The sequence below is a fragment of the Pseudophryne corroboree genome, assembly GCF_028390025.1.
Source record: "Pseudophryne corroboree isolate aPseCor3 chromosome 3 unlocalized genomic scaffold, aPseCor3.hap2 SUPER_3_unloc_19, whole genome shotgun sequence".
Lineage (NCBI taxonomy): Eukaryota > Metazoa > Chordata > Amphibia > Anura > Myobatrachidae > Pseudophryne > Pseudophryne corroboree.
Genome location: NW_026967507.1, coordinates 1,698,819 through 1,717,866, shown reverse-complemented (window position 1 = coordinate 1,717,866; position 19,048 = coordinate 1,698,819). Strand labels below are relative to the sequence as shown.

At 46.1% G+C, this 19,048-nt stretch overlaps 1 protein-coding gene across 5 annotated transcripts in view; it reads left to right on the top strand.

Annotated features, from left to right (window-relative positions):
- Positions 1-458: 458 nt before the first annotated feature.
- LOC134983588 (gastrula zinc finger protein XlCGF26.1-like) overlaps positions 459-19,048 on the top strand; it is a 62,173-nt gene continuing 43,583 nt past the window's right edge. For 2 of the 5 annotated variants that reach the window (XM_063949257.1, XM_063949256.1), the window contains exon 1: positions 459-608. The gene's annotated coding sequence lies outside the window, so the exon portion shown is untranslated. Of the gene's footprint in view, positions 609-9,081; positions 9,147-19,048 lie in introns of all 5 variants that reach the window. The other 3 variants (XM_063949258.1, XM_063949253.1, XM_063949255.1) reach the window with 2 other exon arrangements.

Genomic DNA, 19,048 nt, shown 5'->3' with positions numbered 1-19,048 from the left:
GATTGGAGCGGTAATCTGTGCCGAGCGAAGCGAAGGCACCATGCCCGAAGCATGGCGAGCGAAGCGAGGGGACGCGGTGCACTAATTGGGGTTCCCTGTCACTTTACGCAAAAAACGACACAAAAAAAAGTAAAAAAACTCATGTCGATCTTTTCATGTGTGGACCTTTCATGTGTCGACCATTTTCAGGTGTCGACCATGCGTCCATGTCAATGTCGACCAATAGTGGTCGACCTAATGACTGTCGACCATAACATGGTCGACCATTCATATCGGAACCTGTACGGTACTGTGCTGCTGTGTGACAGTCGCTGCCCACATCCAACATGGCCGCCAGTGCGTCAACCTGGTTACCATGGTAACGCACCTGCTCAGACTTAGCAGAGGGATAGCGATGCCGGACACCGGACACTAGAGGCCGCGCTGTAATATAATATGTGTAACACCCGGCGGCCATTATCCCGTGGATCAGAGAGTAAAAGATAGATGACGTCATACACAGGCGCCATTTTCTCAGTGAATTCAGGGCGTGCAGACGCCGCAGATATGACGTTATCACCCATCTCCTGATTCCCTCTCCTCCTGGCAGTGCCCATCTCATCCTCCAGGTAATACTGCCCCCCCTCACCTACTACCCTCTCACCTACTACCCCCCCCCCTCACCTACTGCCTCCTTACCTACAGCCACCTACTGCCCCCTCACCTAGTGCCCCCCCTCACCTGATACCCCTCTCACCTACTACCCTCTCACCTAATACCCCCCCCCCTTCACCTACTGCCTCCTCACCTACAGCCACCTACTGCCCCCAGACCTGCTGCCCCCTCACCCGCTACCCCCTCACCTAGTGCCCCCCTCACCTGATACCCCTCTCACCTACTAACTCCTCACCTACTAATCCCTACTATATATGTGGTATTATTATTATTATATAGGGGAGAGGGGACCGTACAGTGATATATGAGGGTAATAACACAGCTCCCGGCACACGCTGATATGTGGTATTATTATTATATAGGGGAGAGGGGACAGTACAGTGATATATGAGGGTAATAACACAGCTCCCGGCACACGCTGATATGTGGTATTATTATTATATAGGGGAGAGGGGACCGTACAGTGATATATGAGGGGGAATAACACAGCTCCCGGCACACACTGATATGTGGTATTATTATTATATAGGGGAGAGGGGACCGTACAGTGATATATGAGGGGGAATAACACAGCTCCCGGCACACGCTGATATGTGGTATTATTATTATATAGGGGAGAGGGGACAGTACAGTGATATATGAGGGTAATAACACAGCTCCCGGCACACGCTGATATGTGGTATTATTATTATATAGGGGAGAGGGGACCGTACAGTGATATATGAGGGGGAATAACACAGCTCCCGGCACACACTGATATGTGGTATTATTATTATATAGGGGAGAGGGGACCGTACAGTGATATATGAGGGGGAATAACACAGCTCCCGGTACACTCTGATATGTGGTATTATTATTATATAGAGGAGAGGGGACCGTACAGTGATATATGAGGGGGAATAACACAGCTCCCGGTACACTCTGATATGTGGTATTATTATTATATAGAGGAGAGGGGACCGTACAGTGATATATGAGGGGGAATAACACAGCTCCCGGCACACACTGATATGTGGTATTATTATTATATAGGGGAGAGGGGACAGTACAGTGATATATGAGGAGGAATAACACAGCTCCCGACACGCTGATATGTGGTATTATTATTATATAGAGGAGAGGGGACCGTACAGTGATATATGAGGAGCAATAATACAGCTCCCGGCACACACTGATATGTGGTATTATTATTATATAGGGGAGAGGGGACCGTACAGTGATATATGAGGGGGAATAACACAGCTCCCGGCACACACTGATATGTGGTATTATTATATAGGGGAGAGGGGACCGTACAGTGATATATGAGGGTAATAACACAGCTCCCGGCACACGCTGATATGTGGTATCATTATTATATAGAGGAGAGGGGACCGTACAGTGATATATGAGGGGGAATAACACAGCTCCCGGCACACGCTGATATGTGGTATTATTATTATATAGAGGAGAAGGGACCGTACAGTGATATATGAGGGGGAATAACACAGCTCCCGGCACACACTGATATGTGGTATTATTATATAGGGGAGAGGGGACCGTACAGTGATATATGAGGGTAATAACACAGCTCCCGGCACACGCTGATATGTGGTATCATTATTATATAGAGGAGAGGGGACCGTACAGTGATATATGAGGGGGAATAACACAGCTCCCGGCACACGCTGATATGTGGTATTATTATTATATAGAGGAGAAGGGACCGTACAGTGATATATGAGGGGGAATAACACAGCTCCCGGCACACACTGATATGTGGTATTATTATTATATAGGGGAGAGGGGATCGTACAGTGATATATGAGGGGGAATAACACAGCTCCCGGCACACACTGATATGTGGTATTATTATTATATAGGGGAGAGGGGACCGTACAGTGATATATGAGGGGGAATAACACAGCTCCCGGTACACTCTGATATGTGGTATTATTATTATATAGAGGAGAGGGGACCGTACAGTGATATATGAGGGGGAATAACACAGCTCCCGGCACACACTGATATGTGGTATTATTATTATATAGGGGAGAGGGGACCGTACAGTGATATATGAGGGTAATAACACAGCTCCCGGCACACGCTGATATGTGGTATCATTATTATATAGAGGAGAGGGGACCGTACAGTGATATATGAGGGGGAATAACACAGCTCCCGGTACACTCTGATATGTGGTATTATTATTATATAGAGGAGAGGGGACCGTACAGTGATATATGAGGGGGAATAACACAGCTCCCGGCACACGCTGATATGTGGTATTATTATTATATAGAGGAGAGCGGACCGTACAGTGATATATGAGGGGGAATAACGCAGCTCCCGGCACACACTGATATGTGGTATTATTATTATATAGGGGAGAGGGGACCGTACAGTGATATATGAGGAGGAATAACACAGCTCCCGGCACACACTGATATGTGGTATTATTATTATATAGGGGAGAGGGGACCGTACAGTGATATATGAGGGGGAATAACACCGCTCCCGCACACGCTGATATGTGGTATTATTATTATATAGGGGAGAGGGGACCGTACAGTGATATATGAGGGGGAATAACAGCTCCCGGCACAAGCTGATATGTTGTATTATTATTATATAGGGGAGAGGGGACCGTACAGTGATATATGAGGGGAATAACACAGCCCCCGACACACACTGATATGTGGTATTATTATTATATAGGGGAGAGGGGACCGTACAGTGATATATGAGGAGGAATAACACAGCTCCCGGCACACGCTGATATGTGGTATTATTATTATATAGGGGAGAGGCGACTGTACAGTGATATATGATGGTGAATAACACAGCTCCTGGCACACGCTGATATGTGGTATTATTATATAGGGGAGAGGGGACCGTACAGTGATATATGAGATGGAATAACACTGCCCCCTGCACACACTGATATGTGGTATTATTATTATATAGGGGAGAGGGGACCGTACAGTGATATATGAGGAGGAATAACACAGCTCCCAGCACATGCTGATATGTGGTGTTATTATTATTATATAGGGGAGAGGGGATCGTACAGTGATATATGAGGGGGAATAACACAGCTCCCGGCACACGCTAATATGTGGTGGTATTATTATTATATAGTGGAGAGGCGACTGTACAGTGATATATGAGGGGGAATAACACAGCTCCCGGCACACGCTGATATGTGGTATTACTAATATATATGGGAGAGGGGACAGTACAGTGATATATGAGGGGGAATAACACAGCTCCCGGCACATGCTGATATGTGGTATTATTATTATATAGGGGAGAGGGGACCGTACAGTGATATATGAGGGGGAATAACACAGCTCCTGGCACACGCTGATAAGTGGTATTATTATTATATAGGGGAGAGGGGACCGTACAGTGATATATGAGGGGGAATAACACAGCTCCCGGCACACGCTGATATGTGGTATTATTATTATATAGGGGAGAGGGGACCGTACAGTGATATATGAGGGGGAATAACACAGCTCCCGGCACACGCTGATATGTGGTATTACTATTATATATGGGAGAGGGGACAGTACAGTGATATATGAGGGGGAATAACACAGCTCCCGGCACACACTGATATGTGGTATTATTATTATATAGAGGAGTGGGGACCGTACAGTGATATATGAGGGGAATAACACAGCTCCCGGCACACGCTGATATGTGGTATTATTATTATATAGGGGAGAGGGGACCGTACAGTGATATATGAGGGGGAATAACACAGCTCCCGGCACACGCTGATATGTGGTATTACTATTATATATGGGAGAGGGGACAGTACAGTGATATATGAGGGGAATAACACAGCTCCCGGCACACACTGATATGTGGTATTAGTATTATATAGGGGAGAGAGGACAGTACAGTGATATATGAGGGGGAATAACACAGCTCCCGGCACACGCTGATATGTGGTATTATTATTATTATTATATAGGGGAGAGGGGACCGTACAGTGATATATGAGGGCGAATAACACAGCTCCCGGCACATGCTGATATGTGGTATTATTATTATATAGAGGAGAGGGGACAGTACAGTGATATATGAGGTGGAATAACACAGCTCCCGGCACACGCTGATATGTGGTATTATTATTATATAGGGGAGAGTGGACCGTACAGTGATATATGAGGTGGAATAACACAGCTCCCGGCACACACTGATATGTGGTATTATTATTATATAGGGGAGAGGGGACCGTACAGTGATATATGAGGAGGAATAACACAGCTCCCGGCACACACTGATATGTGGTATTATTATTATATAGGGGAGAGGGGACCGTACAGTGATATATGAGGAGGAATAACACAGCTCCCGGCACACACTGATATGTGGTATTATTATTATATAGAGGAGAGGGGACCGTACAGTGATATATGAGGAGGAATAACACAGCTCCCGGCACACGCTGATATGTGGTATTATTATTATATAGAGGAGAGGGGACCGTACAGTGATATATGAGGGGAATAACACATCTCCCGGCACAAGCTGATATGTTGTATTATTATTATATAGGGGAGAGGCGACCGTACAGTGATATATGAGGGTGAATAACACAGCTCCCGGCACACGCTGATATGTGGTATTATTATTATATAGGGGAGAGGGGACCGTACAGTGATATATGATGGTGAATAACACAGCTCCCGGCACACTCTGATATGTGGTATTATTATTATATAGGGGAGAGGGGACCGTACAGTGATATATGAGGAGGAATAACACAGCTCCCGACACACGCTGATATGTGGTATTATTATTATTATTATATAGGGGTGAGGGGACCGTACAGTGATATATGAGGGGGAATAACACAGCTCCCGGCACACACTGATATGTAGTATTATTATTATATAGGGGAGAGGGGACCGTACAGTGATATATGAGGAGGAATAACACAGCTCCCGGCACACGCTGATATGTGGTATTATTATTATATAGTGGAGAGGGGACCGTACAGTGATATATGAGGGGGAATAACACAGCCCCCGGCACACAATGATATGTGGTATTATTATTATATAGGGGAGAGGGGACCGTACAGTGATATATGGGGGGGGATAACACAGCTCCCGGCACACGCTGATATATGGTAATATTATTATATAGGGGAAAGGGGACCGTACAGTGGTATGAAGAGGAATAACACAGCTCCCGGCACACACTGATATGTGGTATTTATTATTATATAGGGGTGAGGGGACCGTACAGTGATATATGAGGGAGAATAGCACAGCTCCCGGCACACTCTGATATGTGGTATTATTATTATATAGAGGAGAGGGGACCGTACAGTGATATATGAGGGGAATAACACATCTCCCGGCACAAGCTGATATGTTGTATTATTATTATATAGGGGAGAGGCGACCGTACAGTGATATATGAGGGTGAATAACACAGCTCCCGGCACACGCTGATATGTGGTATTATTATTATATAGGGGAGAGGGGACCGTACAGTGATATATGATGGTGAATAACACAGCTCCCGGCACACTCTGATATGTGGTATTATTATTATATAGGGGAGAGGGGACCGTACAGTGATATATGAGGAGGAATAACACAGCTCCCGACACACGCTGATATGTGGTATTATTATTATTATTATATAGGGGTGAGGGGACCGTACAGTGATATATGAGGGGGAATAACACAGCTCCCGGCACACACTGATATGTGGTATTATTATTATATAGGGGAGAGGGGACCGTACAGTGATATATGAGAAGGAATAACACAGCTCCCGGCACACGCTGATATGTGGTATTATTATTATATAGTGGAGAGGGGACCGTACAGTGATATATGAGGGGGAATAACACAGCCCCCGGCACACACTGATATGTGGTATTATTATTATATAGGGGAGAGGGGACCGTACAGTGATATATGGGGGGGGATAACACAGCTCCCGGCACACGCTGATATATGGTATTATTATTATATAGGGGAAAGGGGACCGTACAGTGATATGAAGAGGAATAACACAGCTCCCGGCACACACTGATATGTGGTATTTATTATTATATAGGGGTGAGGGGACCGTACAGTGATATATGAGGGAGAATAGCACAGCTCCCGGCACACTCTGATATGTGGTATTATTATTATATAGGGGAGAGGGGACCGTACAGTGATATATGAGGCGGAATAACACAGCCCCCTGCACACGCTGATATGTGGTATTATTATTATATAGGGGAGAGGGGACCGTACAGTGATATATGAGGCGGAATAACACAGCCCCCTGCACACACTGATATGTTGTATTATTATTATTATATAGGGGAGAGGGGACCGTACAGTGATATATGAGGAGGAATAACACAGTTCCCGGCACACGCTGATATGTGGTATTATTATTATATAGGGGAGAGGGGACCGTACAGTGATATATGAGGGCGAATAACACAGCTCCCGGCACACGCTAATATGTGATGTTATTATTATATAGGGGAGAGGGGACCGTACAGTGATATATGAGGGGAATAACACAGCTCCCGGCACACGCTGATATGTGGTATTATTATTATATAGGGGAGAGGGGACCGTACAGTGATATATGAGGAGAATAACACAGCTCCCGGCACACGCTGATATGTGGTAATATTATTATATAGGGGAGAGGGGACTGTACAGTGATATATGAGGGGGAATAACACAGCTCCCGGCACACGCTGATATGAGATATTATTATTATATAGGGGAGAGGGGACCGTACAGTGATATATGAGGGGGAATAACACAGCTTCCGGCACACTGATATTTGGTATTATTATTATATAGGGGAGAGGGGACCGTACAGTGATATATGAGGGGGAATAACAGCTCCCGGCACACGCTGATATGTGGTATTATTATTATATAGAGGAGAGGGGACCGTACAGTGATATATGAGGGGGAATAACACAGCTCCCTGCACACCCTGTTATGTGGTATTATTATTATATAGGGGAGAGGGGACCGTACAGTGATATATGAGGAGGAATAACACAGCTCCCGGCACACGCTGATATGTGGTATTATTATTATATAGGGGAGAGGGGACAGTACAGTGATATATGAGGGGGAATAACACAGCTCCCGGCACACGCTGATATGTGGTAATATTATTATATAGGGGAGAGGGGACTGTACAGTGATATATGAGGGGGAATAACACAGCTCCCGGCACACGCTGATATGAGATATTATTATTATATAGGGGAGAGGGGACCGTACAGTGATATATGAGGGGGAATAACACAGCTTCCGGCACACTGATATTTGGTATTATTATTATATAGGGGAGAGGGGACCATACAGTGATATATGAGGGGGAATAACACAGCTCCCAGCACACGCTGATAAGTGGTATTATTATTATATAGGGGAGAGGGGACCGTACAGTGATATATGAGGGGGAATAACAGCTCCCGGCACACGCTGATATGTGGTATTATTATTATTATATAGATGAGAGGGGACCGTACAGTGATATATGAGGGGGAATAACACAGCTCCCGGCACACGCTGATATGTGGTATTGTTATTATATAGGGGAGAGGGGACCGTACAGTGATATAAGAGGGGGAATAACACAGCTCCCGGCACACGCTAATATGTGGTGGTATTATTATTATATAGGGGATAGGCGACCGTACAGTGATATATGAGGGGGAATAACACAGCTCCCGGCACACTGATATTTGGTATTATTATTATATAGGGGAGAGGGGACCATACAGTGATATATGAGGAGGAATAACACATCTCCCGGCACAAGCTGATATGTTGTATTATTATTATATAGGGGAGAGGCGACCGTACAGTGATATATGAGGGTGAATAACACAGCTCCCGGCACACGCTGATATGTGGTATTATTATTATATAGGGGAGAGGGGACCGTACAGTGATATATGATGGTGAATAACACAGCTCCCGGCACACTCTGATATGTGGTATTATTATTATATAGGGGAGAGGGGACCGTACAGTGATATATGAGGCGGAATAACACAGCCCCCTGCACACACTGATATGTGGTATTATTATTATATAGGGAAGAGGGGACCGTACAGTGATATATGAGGAGGAATAACACAGCTCCTGGCACACGCTGATATGTGGTATTATTATTATATAGGGGAGAGGGGACCGTACAGTGATATAAGAAGGGGAATAACACAGCTCCCGGCACACGCTAATATGTGGTGGTATTATTATTATATAGGGGATAGGCGACCGTACAGTGATATATGAGGGGGAATAACACAGCCCCCGGCACACACTGATATGTGGTATTATTATTATATAGGGGAGAGGGGACCGTACAGTGATATATGGGGGGGAATAACACAGCTCCCGGCACACGCTGATATGTGGTATTATTATTATTATATAGGTTAAAGAGGACCGTACAGTGATATGAGGAGGAATAACACAGCCCCCTGCACACGCTGATATGTGGTATTATTATTATATAGGGCAGAGGGGACCGTACAGTGATATATGAGGGGGAATAGCACAGCTCCCGACACACACTGATATGTGGTATTTATTATTATATAGGGGAGAGGGGACCGTACAGTGATATGAGGGGGAATAGCACAGCTCCCGGCACACGCTGATATGTGGTATTATTATTATATAGGGGAGAGGGGACCGTACAGTGATATATGATGAGAATAACACAGCTCCCGGCACACGCTGATATGTGGTATTATTATTATATAGGGGAGAGGGTACCATACAGTGATATATGAGGAGGAATAACACAGCTCCCGGCACACGCTGATATGTGGTATTATTATTATATAGGGGAGAGGGTACCGTACAGTGATATATGAGGAGGAATAAAACAGCTCCCGGCACACGCTGATATGTGGTATTATTATTATATAGGGGAGAGGGGACCGTACAGTGATATGAGGAGGAATATCACAGCTCCCGGCACACACTATGTGGTATTATTATTATATAGGGGAGAGGGGACCGTACAGTGATATGAGGAGGAATAACACAGCTCCCGGCACACACTGATATGTGGTATTTATTATTATATAGGGGAGAGGGGACCGTACAGTGATATATGGGGGGGAATAACACAGCTCCCGGCACACGCTGATATGTGGTATTATTATTATATAGGGGAAAGGGGACCGTACAGTGATATGAGGAGGAATAACACAGCTCCCGGCACACACTGATATGTGGTATTTATTATTATATAGGGGAGAGGGGACCGTACAGTGATATATGAGGAGGAATAACACAGCTCCCGACACACACTGATATGTGGTATTATTATTATATAGGGGAGAGGGGACCGTACAGTGATATATGAGGGGGAATAACACAGCTCCCGGCACACGCTGATATGTGGTATTATTATTATATAGGGGACCGTACAGTGATATATGAGGGGGAATAAAAGCTCCCGGCACAAGCTGATATGTTGTATTATTATTATATAGGGGAGAGGCGACCGTACAGTGATATATAAGGGTGAATAACACAGCTCCCGGCACACGCTGATATGTGGTATTATTATTATATAGGGGAGAGGGGACCGTACAGTGATATATGAGGAGGAATATCACAGCTCCCGGCACACACTGATATGTGGTATTATTATTATATAGGGGAGAGAGGACCGTACAGTGATATATGAGGAGGAATAACACAGCCCCGCCACACTGATATGTGGTATTATTATTATTTTATAGGGGAGAGGGGACCGTACAGTGATATGAGGAGGAATATCACAGCTCCCGGCACAAGCTGATATGTGGTATTATTATTATATAGGGGAGAGGGGACCGTACAGTGATATATGAGGGGGAACAACACAGCTCCCGGCACACGCTGATATGTGGTATTATTATTATATAGGGGAGAGGGGACCGTACAGTGATATATGAGGGGGAATAACACAGCTCCCGGCACACGCTGATATGTTGTATTATTATTATATAGGGGAGAGGCGACCGTGCAGTGATATATGAGGGTGAATAACACAGCTCCCGGCACACGCTGATATGTGGTATTATTATTATATAGGGGAGAGGGGACCGTACAGTGATATATGATGGTGAATAACACAGCTCCCGGCACACTCTGATATGTGGTATTATTATTATATAGGGGAGAGGGGACCGTACAGTGATATATGAGGCGGAATAACACAGCCCCCTGCACACACTGATATGTGGTATTATTATTATATAGGGGATAGGCGACCGTACAGTGATATATGAGGGGGAATAACACAGCTCCCGGCACACGCTGATATGTGGTATTATTATTATATAGGGGAGAGGGGACCGTACAGTGATATAAGAAGGGGAATAACACAGCTCCCGGCACAAGCTAATATGTGGTGGTATTATTATTATATAGGGGATAGTCGACCGTACAGTGATATATGAGGTAGAATAACACAGCCCCCGGCACACACTGATATGTGGTATTATTATTATATAGGGGAGAGGGGACCGTACAGTGATATATGGGGGGGGAAACACAGCTCCCGGCACACGCTGATATGTGGTATTATTATTATAATATAGGGGAAAGGGGACCGTACAGTGATATGAGGAGGAATAGCACAGCTCCCGGCACACTCTGATTTGTGGTATTATTATTATATAGGGGAGAGGGGACCGTACAGTGATATATGAGGCGGAATAACACAGCCCCCTGCACACGCTGATATGTGGTATTATTATTATATAGGGCAGAGGGGACCGTACAGTGATATATGAGGAGGAATAACACAGCTCCCGGCACACGCTGATATGTGGTATTATTATTATTATTATATAGGGGAGAGGGGACCGTACAGTGATATATGAGGGGGAATAGCACAGCTCCCGACACACACTGATATGTGGTATTATTATTATATAGAGGAGAGGGGACAGTACAGTGATATGAGGAGGAATAACACAGCTCCCGGCACACACTGATATGTGGTATTTATTATTATATAGGGGAGATGGGACCGTACAGTGATATATGAGGGGGAATAGCACAGCTCCCGGCACACGCTGATATGTGGTATTATTATTATATAGGGGAGAGGGGACCGTACAGTGATATATGATGAGAATAACACAGCTACCGGCACACACTGATATGTGGTATTATTATTATATAGGGGAGAGGGGACCGTACAGTGATATATGAGGAGGAATATCACAGCTCCCGGCACACACTGATATGTGGTATTATTATTATATAGGGGAGAGGGGACCGTACAGTGATATATGAGGAGGAATAACACAGCCCCGGCACACTATGTGGTATTATTATTATTTTATAGGGGAGAGGGGACCGTACAGTGATATGAGGAGGAATATCACAGCTGCCGGCACACGCTGATATGTGGTATTATTATTATATAGGGGAGAGGGGACCGTACAGTGATAAATAAGGGGGAACAACACAGCTCCCGGCACACGCTGATATGTGGTATTATTATTATATAGGGGAGAGGGGACCGTACAGTGATATGAGGAGGAATAGCACAGCTCCCGGCACACACTGATATGTGGTATTTATTATTATATAGGGGAGAGGGGACCGTACAGTGATATATGGGGGGGAATAACACAGCTCCCGGCACACGCTGATATGTGGTATTATTATTATATAGGGGAAAGGGGACCGTACAGTGATATGAGGAGGAATAACACAGCTCCCGGCACACACTGATATGTGGTATTTATTATTATATAGGGGAGAGGGGACCGTACAGTGATATATGAGGGGGAATAACACAGCTCCCGGCACACACTGATATGTGGTATTATTATTATATAGGGCAGAGGGGACCGTACAGTGATATATGAGGGCGAATAACACAGCTCCCAGCACACGCTGATATGTGGTATTATTATTATATAGGGGAGAGGGGACCGTACAGTGATATATGAGGGGGAATAAAAGCTCCCGGCACAAGCTGATATGTTGTATTATTATTATATAGGGGAGAGGCGACCGTACAGTGATATATGAGGGTGAATAACACAGCTTCCGGCACACGCTGATATGTGGTATTATTATTATATAGGGGAGAGAGGACCGTACAGTGATATATGAGGAGGAATAACACAGCTCCCGGCACACTCTGATATGTGGTATTATTATTATATAGGGGAGAGGGGACCGTACAGTGATATATGAGGAGGAATAACACAGCTCCTGGCACACACTGATATGTGGTATTATTATTATATAGGGAAGAGGGGACCGTACAGTGATATATGAGGAGGAATAACACAGCTCCTGGCACACGCTGATATGTGGTATTATTATTATATAGGGGAGAGGGGACCGTACAGTGATATAAGAGGGGGAATAACACAGCTCCCGGCTCACGCTAATATGTGGTGGTATTATTATTATATAGGGGATAGGCGACCGTACAGTGATATATGAGGGTGAATAACACAGCTTCCGGCACACGCTGATATGTGGTATTATTATTATATAGGGGAGAGGGGACCGTACAGTGATATATGATGAGAATAACACAGCTCCCGGCACACACTGATATGTTGTAGTATTATTATATAGGGGAGAGGGGACCGTACAGTGATATATGAGGAGGAATATCACAGCTCCCGGCACACACTGATATGTGGTATTATTATTATTTTATAGGGGAGAGGGGACCGTACAGTGATATGAGGTGGAATATCACAGCTCCCGGCACAAGCTGATATGTGGTATTATTATTATATAGGGGAGAGGGGACCGTACAGTGATATATGAGGGGGAACAACACAGCTCCCGGCACACGCTGATATGTGGTATTATTATTATATAGGGGAGAGGGGACCGTACAGTGATATATGAGGGGGAATAACACAGCTCCCGGCACACGCTGATATGTGGTATTATTATTATATAGGGGAGAGGGGACCATACAGTGATATATGAGGAGGAATATCACATCTCCCGGCACAAGCTGATATGTTGTATTATTATTATATAGGGGAAAGGCGACCGTACAGTGATATGAGGGTGAATAACACAGCTCCCGGCACACGCTGATATGTGGTATTATTATTATATAGGGGAGAGGGGACCGTACAGTGATATATGATGGTGAATAACACAGCTCCCGGCACACTCTGATATGTGGTATTATTATTATATAGGGGAGAGGGGACCGTACAGTGATATATGAGGCGGAATAACACAGCCCCCTGCACACACTGATATGTGGTATTATTATTATATAGGGAAGAGGGGACCGTACAGTGATATATGAGGAGGAATAACACAGCTCCTGGCACACGCTGATATGTGGTATTATTATTATATAGGGGAGAGGGGACCGTACAGTGATATATGAGGAGGAATAACACAGCTCCCGGCACACACTGATATGTGGTATTATTATTATATAGGGGAGAGGGGACTGTACAGTGATATATAAGGGGGAATAACACAGCTCCCGGCACATGCTGATATGTGGTATTATTATTATATAGAGGAGAGGGGACCGTACAGTGATATATGAGGGGGAATAACACAGCCCCCGGCACACACTGATATGTGGTATTATTATTATATAGGGGAGAGGGGACCGTACAGTGATATATGAGGGGGAATAAAAGCTGCCGGCACAAGCTGATATGTTGTATTATTATTATATAGGGGAGAGGCGACCGTACAGTGATATATGAGGGTGAATAACACAGCTCCCGGCACACGCTGATATGTGGTATTATTATTATATAGGGCAGAGGGGACCGTACAGTGATATATGAGGTGGAATAGCACAGCTCCCGACACACACTGATATGTGGTATTATTATTATATAGGGGAGAGGGGACCGTACAGTGATATATGAGGGCGAATAACACAGCTCCCGGCACACACTGATATGTGGTATTATTATTTTTTCTGACGTCCTAGTGGATGCTGGGACTCCGTAAGGACCATGGGGAACAGCGGCTTCGCAGGAGACAGGGCACAAAATAAAAGCTTAAGGATCAGGTGGTGTGCACTGGCTCCTCCCCCCATGACCCCCCTCCAAGCCTCAGTTAGATTTTTGTGCCCGGCCGAGAAGGGTGCAATCTAGGTGGCTCTCCTGAGCTGCTTAGAATAAAAGTTTAGTTTAGGTTTTTTTATTTTCAGTGAGTCCTGCTGGCAACAGGCTCACTGCATCGTGGGACTAAGGGGAGAAGAAACGGACTCACCTGAGTGCAGAGTGGATCGGGTTTCTTAGGCTACTGGACATTAGCTCCAGAGGGACGATCACAGGTTCAGCCTGGATGGGTCACCGGAGCCGCGCCGCCGTCCCCCTTACAGAGCCAGAAGAGACGAAGAGGTCCGGTGAAATCGGCGGCAGAAGACATCCTGTCTTCAGACTAAGGTAGCGCACAGCACCGCAGCTGTGCGCCATTGCTCTCAGCACACTTCACACTCCGGTCACTGAGCGCCCTGAGACGCAATATAACAGTATATACCTTAGGTGGCAAAAAGAATACATCACATATAGCTCCTGGGCTATATGGATGTATTTTAACCCCTGCCATTTTTACACAAAAAAGCGGGAGATAAGGACGTCGTGAAGGGGCGGAGCCTATCTCCTCAGCACACAAGCGCCATTTTCCCTCACAGCTCCGCTGGAAGGACGGCTCCCTGACTCTCCCCTGCAGTCCTGCTTCAGAATCAGGGTAAAAAAGAGAAGGGGGGGCATTTTTGGCAGCAAATAACGATAATAACAGCAGCTATAAGGGAATAACACTTATATAAGGTTATCCCTGTATATATATATAGCGCTGGGTGTGTGCCGGCAGACTCTCCCTCTGTCTCTCCAAAGGGCTAAGTGGGGTCCTGTCCTCTTTCAGAGCATTCCCGGTGTGTGTGCTGTGTGTCGGTACGCGTGTGTCGACATGTATGAGGAGGAAAATGATGTGGAGGCGGAGCAGTTGCCTGTGTTGGTGATGTCACCCCCTAGGGAGTCGACACCTGACTGGATGATTGTATTTAAACAATTAAGTGATAATGTCAGCAATTTGCAAAAAACTGTTGACGACATGAGACAGCCGGCAAATCAATTAGTGCCTGTCCAGGCGTCTCAGACACCGTCAGGGGCGCTAAAACGCCCGTTACCTCAGTGGGTCGACACAGACCCTGACACAGATACTGAGTCTAGTGTCGACGGTGACGAGACAAACGTAATGTCCAGTAGGGCCACACGTTACATGATCACGGCAATGAAAGAGGCATTGAACCTTTCTGACACTACAAGTACCACAAAAAAGGGTATTATGTGGGGTGTGAAAAAACTACCAATAGTTTTTCCTGAGTCAGAGGAAATAAATGAGGTGTGTGAAAAAGCGTGGGTTTCCACCGATAAAAAACAGCTAATTTCTAAAAAATTATTAGCATTATATCCCTTCCCGCCAGAGGTTAGGGCGCGTTGGGAAACACCCCCTAGGGTAGATAAGGCGCTCACACGTTTATCTAAACAAGTAGCGTTACCGTCTCCTGATACGGCCACCCTCAAAGAACCAGCTGATAGAAGGCTGGAAAATATCCTAAAAAGTATATACACACATACTGGTGTTATACTGCGACCAGCAATCGCCTCAGCCTGGATGTGCAGTGCTGGAGTCGCATGGTCGGATTCCCTGACTGAGAATATTGATACCCTGGATAGGGACAATATTTTGTTAACTATAGAACATTTAAAGGATGCATTACTATATATGCGTGATGCACAGAGGGATATTTGCACCCTGGCATCAAGAGTAAGTGCTATGTCCATCTCTGCCAGAAGAGCGTTATGGACGCGACAGTGGTCAGGGGATGCGGATTCCAAACGGCACATGGAAGTATTGCCGTATAAAGGGGAGGAGTTATTTGGGGCTGGTCTATCGGACCTGGTGGCCACGGCAACGGCTGGAAAATCCACCTTTTTACCCCAGGTCACTTCACATCAGCAGAAAAAGACACCGTCTTTTCAAACTCAGTCCTTTCGTTCCCATAAGTACAAGCGAGCAAAAGGCCACTCCTTTCCTCCCCGGGGCAGAGGAAGAGGAAAAAGACTGCACCATGCAGCCGCTTCCCAGGAGCAGAAGCCCTCCCCTGCTTCTGCCAAGTCTTCAGCATGACGCTGGGGCTTTACAAGCAGACTCAGATATGGTGGGGGCCCGTCTCAAGAATTTCAACGCGCAGTGGGCTCACTCGCAAGTGGATCCCTGGATTCTACAGGTAGTATCGCAGGGGTACAAACTGGAATTCGAGGCGTTTCCCCCTCGTCGGTTCCTGAAGTCTGCTTTACCAAAGTCTCCCTCCGACAGGGAGGCAGTTTTGGAAGCCATTCACAAGCTGTATTCCCAGCAGGTGATAATCAAGGTACCCCTCCTGCAACAAGGAAAGGGGTATTATTCCACGCTGTTTGTGGTACCGAAGCCGGACGGCTCGGTGAGACCAATTTTAAATCTGAAATCCTTGAACACTTACATAAAAAGGTTCAAATTCAAGATGGAGTCACTCAGAGCAGTGATAGCGAACCTGGAAGAAGGGGACTATATGGTGTCTCTGGACATCAAAGATGCTTATCTCCACGTCCCAATATACCCTTATCACCAAGGGTACCTCAGGTTTGTAGTACAAAACTGTCATTATCAGTTTCAGACGCTGCCGTTTGGATTGTCCACGGCACCTCGGGTCTTTACCAAGGTAATGGCCGAAATGATGATTCTTCTACGAAGAAAAGGCATTTTAATTATCCCTTACTTGGACGATCTCCTGATAAGGGCAAGATCCAGGGAACAGTTAGAAGTCGGAGTAGCACTATCTCAGGTAGTGTTACGTCAGCACGGGTGGATTCTAAATATTCCAAAATCGCAGCTGATTCCAACGACACGTCTACTGTTCCTAGGAATGATTCTGGACACAGTCCAGAAGAAGGTGTTTCTCCCGGAGGAGAAGGCCAGGGAGTTATCCGAGCTAGTCAGGAACCTCCTAAAACCAGGCCAGGTCTCAGTGCATCAGTGCACGAGGGTCCTGGGAAAAATGGTGGCTTCTTACGAAGCGATTCCATTCGGAAGATTCCATGCAGGAACGTTTCAGTGGGATCTACTGGACAAATGGTCCGGATCGCATCTGCAGATGCATCAGCGGATAACCCTGTCGCCAAGGACAAGGGTGTCTCTCCTGTGGTGGCTGCAGAGTGCTCATCTACTAGAGGGCCGCAGATTTGGCATTCAGGATTGGATCCTGGTAACCACTGATGCCAGCCTGAGAGGCTGGGGAGCAGTCACACAGGGAAGGAATTTCCAGGGCTTGTGGTCAAGCATGGAAACATCTCTTCATATAAACATTCTGGAACTAAGGGCCATTTACAATGCCCTAAGTCAAGCAAAACCTCTGCTTCAGGGTCAGGCGGTGTTGATCCAATCGGACAACATCACGTCAGTCGCCCACGTAAACAGACAGGGCGGCACGAGAAGCAGGAGGGAAATGGCAGAAGCTGCAAGGATTCTTCGCTGGGCGGAAAATCATGTGATAGCACTGTCAGCAGTGTTCATTCCGGGAGTGGACAACTGGGAAGCAGACTTCCTCAGCAGACACGACCTTCACCCGGGAGAGTGGGGACTTCACCCAGAAGTCTTCCACCTGATTGTAAACCGTTGGGAAAAACCAAAGGTGGACATGATGGCGTCACGTCTAAACAAAAAACTGGACAGATATTGCGCCAGGTCAAGGGACCCTCAAGCAATAGCAGTGGACGCTCTGGTAACGCTGTGGGTGTACCATTCAGTGTATGTGTTCCCTCCTCTGCCTCTCATACCAAAAGTACTGAGAATCATAAGAAGGAGAGGAGTAAGAACTATACTCGTGGTTCCGGATTGGCCAAGAAGGACTTGGTACCCGGAACTTCAAGAGATGCTCACGGACGAACCGTGGCCTCTACCTCTAAGAAAGGACCTGCTACTGCAGGGACCTTGTCTGTTCCAAGACTTACCGCGGCTGCGTTTGACGGCATGGCGGTTGAACGCCGGATCCTGAGGGAAAAAGGCATTCCAGAAGAAGTCATCCCTACTCTGGTCAAAGCCAGGAAGGACGTAACCGCAAAACATTATCACCGCATTTGGCGTAAATATGTTGCGTGGTGTGAGGCCAAGAAGGCCCCTACAGAGGAATTTCAACTGGGTCGTTTCCTTCATTTCCTGCAAACAGGACTGTCTATGGGCCTAAAATTAGGGTCCATTAAGGTTCAAATTTCGGCCCTGTCGATTTTCTTCCAGAAAGAACTGGCTTCAGTACCTGAAGTTCAGACATTTGTAAAAGGGGTGCTGCACATACAGCCTCCTTTTGTGCCTCCAGTGGCACCTTG